Here is a 5,063-nt window from a genome sequence, read left to right on the forward strand (position 1 = left end):
GTCCCAGCCCCGCAGCACCAGGCTTTGTCCCAAGGCACGGCTGGAAACAGGCTGTGCCCTGGAGGCCTGGCTGTGCAATTAGAGAAAACAAAGCAGGAGCCGGAGCCGTACAACTGCACGGCACAGCCTCGCCGCCTGGCTCCGAGCTGGCTGCCTGCTCCCAGCCAATTTCCCCCCCTCGCTGCTGTAGCTGCTTGTTTTGGAGAGGAAAAGGCTGAAAAGGCTCCCCCCGCTCGCTGATTGCCTCCAGCTGCCCTGGTGTCAGGAACCAAGCGGGGCGCGGGCCAATTTGGCACCTTCTCCCCCCTCCCCGGCGAACCGGCTCGATCCAAGATGTGGCCGTGGATGAAATAAACGCGTTAGGGAAGGGTCCCCGCGGGGCTGCATTTCCCATTTCCAGCACCTCAAGGCAGCGAGCGAGGTGCTCTAGAAGGAGCGGGAATCGTGGCCAAGATCTCTCCCTCCCAGAGGCGCAGAAAATTTAATTTCCACATTACTCATCCGAGCGAGTCGCAGCGCTCTTAAATCAAGTGGCTCGGGCGCAGCGATGGAGTGCATCGCTTGCCATCCGTCCCCTCCTCGTTTGTTTTTAATTAGCAGCTGCAGCCAGGGGCTGAGCCAGGCAGCACCAGCCCTGCTGGTACAGCAGGAGATAACGGGGGTTCCTTCCCCCAGCAGGATTTGGGGACGGGGGGCACCTGGTGGCAAACCACCCCCTAATATGCGGGGAGCCAGGGTGGGCTGAACGCACAGGAGCAGGTAATAAGGTCACTGGGAAAGGGATGGTGTTAGGGGAACGAGGTGGGATCAGTGGGGTCAAACCAGGCACTGCGGCTGCAGGGGGAACCTCCCGGATTAATTCCCATTCCTGGAGGGGAGAGGGGGTGAGAAAAGGGGAAAAAGCCCCAGGAAGAAGCCAGCCACTGAGAAAAACACCGCAGAGAGGTGAGACACGAGGGCTGAGGTGACTTCAAGTATAAATGTAGAGCAGTTTACAACAAGATTTCCCCTCCAGTCTCCCCCAGTTTGCACCAGGGACCCCCCAGTACCACTGCAACCAGCAGGCTGGACAGCGGGACAGAGCAGAGGGTGGTGGAGCAAGAAGCAGGCACGTCCCCTCCCTGCCTCGCTGGGGCTGCAGGGAAGGAAACACATCAGGCTGGCAGGCGAGCCGCTTATTAAATAATTTAGAGGGAGCTGATGCTGGCAGCGGCAGACTCCATCCACCTCCCTGACCTTCACCGCCTGCGCTCTGTTTGCCCTCGCACTGCGCTCCCGGGGATATCAGCAGCTCATCGCCCCTCTCAAGCCTTCCCAGTGGCTTTGGGAGCCATGAAAGCACCGTCCTCCTCCTCCCTGGGCCCTGGCCGGGCATCCTCCAGGCGTGGAAGCTGGGGGTCCCTGGGGGTCAAAGCATCCTGGGGATGTGTCGGGGGTCCCAAGTGCCGGAGGTGGCCGTGCGGTGGGGTGGCTGGAGCCAGGGGTGCTCGTGCCATGGGGTGCCAGGCTCAGGGGGTGCTCAGGTTTTGGGGGTGTTTGGGTCTTGGGATGCTGGGTTTGGGGATGCCAGGTACCAGGATGTGTTCCCGGGGGGTGTTCGTGTGCCATGGGCTGTGGGGTGCCAGGTTCGGGGGTGCCAGATCTGGGGGTGCCAGGTTCGGGGGTTCCCGCTCCCAGGCACCCATTTCCAGGGGTGTTCATCTCCCGGGGTGCCAAATCTTGGGGTTTTCGGGTCCCAAAAGGGCCAGGTCCTGGAGGTGCTGAGTCCTAAGGGGTCCCCGCAGCACCGACCCGGTCTTAGGGCGTCCCCTGGTGGGCGCACAGCGCTGCGCCCCCCCCATCCGCGGCTCCTGCTGCGCCCCCAGCCCACGCGTGGAGCCCCCACGGAGCATGGGGGGGTTTTGGGGGGCAGAGGGGGGGGGTCAGGCTGTGGTGTTCAGTGCCCGGCCCCAAGGGCAGCCCAATTACCCGGGTCTGGCACAGGAGTTAATTAGCGCACGCTGCGTCAGCGGGGACGGCGGCGCGCGAGGAAAAGGCTGACAGCTCCGAGGAGCCAAAGAAAGATCTCGTCTGGCTTTAATTAGCCGTGTAGAGCTTGCCACTAATTAACCTTTCGCGTTAGGATGAAGAGGGGAAAAAAAAAAAAAAACACACAAACCCAAAGCCCTGCTGGGAAGCTGTGCGGGCAGAGCCGCCCCAAATTACTCATCCTCCTCCCGGCAGCAGGGTGCGAGGCAGAGAGCAGAGTTTGGGCAGCTGAAATTTCCCTATTTTGGTGCCTCTGCAGGCCTGCAGCCAGGAGACAGCAGCCCTGGGAGCAAGGAGAAATGCGGGGCTGGTTCCTCCTCCTTTCCCCAAACCCTTTGTGGGGCCTCCAACTGCCCCCGGGGGTCTGTCCCGAGGCAGGGCAGAGGGTGCCCCCCTGTCCAAGGAGGGAAAGGGCTGGGGGGGAGAGGTGTGAAATTTTTTACTGTGAAACAGTGAAAAATTCAAATCTTTGCGAGCAACACAGGATCAAAGCCTCTGTTCCAGCTGATTCCTGAAGGAGCAGGGAGGTCAGGGCTGGAGGTTTGGGCTCACACAGATGCTCCAGGTGAGCCTGCAGGGCACCAGGGCCGAATTTCTCTCTGCTCGCAGGGCAGGTGCTGCAGCGTGCACCTCCCCGCAGCCAACACACACACACACAAAGAGGCAGGCAGCTGGCAGCAGGGCAGCAGCATCGCATGGAAGAGGAGCTTTGAAGCCTGCTGCTGCCCTCGCATCCCCTCCACGTGCCCTTCTGGCCCCAGTGTGAGATCTCCAGCCGCTGCCAGCAGCGGGGCTCGCGCAGGGAAGTGATTTTTGGCCATGCATTTGTCAGCGTGAAGGAGGGAGAGCCACCTTTCTGGGTGGCTCCAACAATAAAGCTTTGTTTTTAGAAATGAGCCAAGGAGGAAAAACAAATCACCTCGAATGGCAGAGGCAGCCCCAGGAGGAGGAGGAGGAGAAAGACAAGCTGGAAACACAGCGCCCACGCCAGCGTGGGACGTGGCTGTCACATCCATCGCCCTCCCAGGGAGGGGAAAATTCGCCCTCCCTCAGCCTATTTGCAGCTGGGAGCACTGCCCCTTGCCAGCTGAGGTGCTCAGCACCAAATGTTCAAACCTGCCTTGGAAGGGGAGGGAGGGTCACAAAAACCAGCATCTGGGAGCTGTGTGGGGCTGGCGTTCAAACGCTGCCACTTCAGGAACTACGCTCGCGCTCCTCAAAGGCCAAACATCTGGTGGGAGTTAGGGCATGTTTATTAGAAATGTTTTACTGTTTTCCTCTGCTGAGGCTTGAAAGGCTGCGGGGTCGCCTTTCGAACACTTGATGTAAAGGATGGGGTCCAAAAAATGAAAGGGAAGAGGTCACAGGCACAGCTGACTGCACTCAAGGACCCGCAGCCCAGCCCTCCTGCCTGGATTTAAGCAGTGGCATTGCAGAGGGCAGAGCCAGTTCCACATGAAAAGCCCACGTGTGAACTTCAAGAGCTGAGAGTTTGGTGCTCCGTTTCCAAAACTTGCTCTCAACAATTCTGCCAAGAAACTCACTGGCAGAGGCAAGCTGTGAGGCTGGAAGCACAACTCCCAGCTTCCGAAAAACGCTGCCAGCAGCGCTGGGGCCACATGCACGGACCTGGGGGCTCCTCCAGATGGCTTTGTGAACACCCAGACACAAGACCCACAGCGTGAGGGTGAACGGCTCCCCAGCAAGTCCAAATTCTGCTTTTTCAGCAGAATCACTGTTTTGGAAAAGGAGGGAGAGCTGGGCACCACATGCGCCCCGGGACAGGAGCTGCATGTGGTAGGTACAGGGGTAAAAAGAGAAAAAGGACTAGGAAAGAGGTGGGATTCTGCAGCTGAGGTTTGTGCCCTCCATATGCTGGAGGTCAGGTTAGCTGCTCACCAAATAAAAGAAAAAGGAAGAAATTAACTCATCAGGAGACAGAAGACAGGGTGCTGCACAGCAGGAAGGCGCAACTCAGCCGAAACCTTTATTTGGAATAACAAAAAAAAAAATAAAAGAAGCACACAAATGAGTTCACAAAACCTTTTTTTTTTTATTTATTATTATTTGAAACTGGAAAAGGCTCCTGGGGTTATAATGGTTAGGTGTAAAAGTAACACACACGTTTTGCTCAGCTTTCTGATAGCTGGGATGAAGCAGGCCCCAGCGTTGCAAAGTCCCGTCTGGCTTTCATATGGCCCCGTTCCTCTCACACCCACAAACAAAAAAAAAAGGGCAGGCAGAGCCCCAGCCCTCCGCTGGGGGAACCAGCAGGGCAGGCGAGCTATTTAAACTCCTGTTATCGTGTTCCACACAGAGGGCTGTGGCACGAAAGCGGAGGTGTTGGATGTCAAATGGCATTTGGGAAAGAAAAGCTCACCTTCTCCCCCTGCACCGCCCTCTGTGCGAGGCAGGGCTCTGCTCTTTCCTCCTCGTTTTTAATAACAGCCACTTCGGAGAGACTTGTTTGCACGCTGAGCCTGCTGGAGGTGCCCAGATTAGTCCCTTGGTGTCACTTTGAAGCGCTGAGTGCAAATACACACCGACAGGGCACGCCTGCTCAGAGGAAGGAGCAGCATTAGTCCACGAAAAAAAAAGTGCAGCTTGCTTTAATGGAGCTAACGAACGCAGCTGATCCGAGCGCTCTTTTCCTTGAAAAATCAAAAAGGTTGCAATCCAAGCGAAAACCGGAGTCCTACATTTTAATTCAGCACAGAAAAGGGCGGTGGCACTCACGTGGTGGTGGCTTATCTCCCCCTGCACAGCCTGACCACGCACCTCGACCACCTCCGTGTCCCAGCAGGGCATCCTCGGGCAGCTGAACGCAGCAGCAGCTCGCTGGCCACCTGAGCAATCAGCCACGAGACAGTCCATACATCATCACCCCCTAAACGAGCAAGCCGAGGTTATGCCACCCATTTCCACACAACACCCAACACTCCCATGAAGTCCCACTCATTTTTAATTAATAAAAAGCAATACAAAGCCGTCCTTCTCTGAAAGCAAACACTGAGCTGCCTGGGTTTTTTTTTTCC

Source organism: Aythya fuligula, chromosome 12 (assembly GCF_009819795.1).
Source record: "Aythya fuligula isolate bAytFul2 chromosome 12, bAytFul2.pri, whole genome shotgun sequence".
Taxonomy (NCBI): Eukaryota; Metazoa; Chordata; class Aves; order Anseriformes; family Anatidae; genus Aythya; species Aythya fuligula.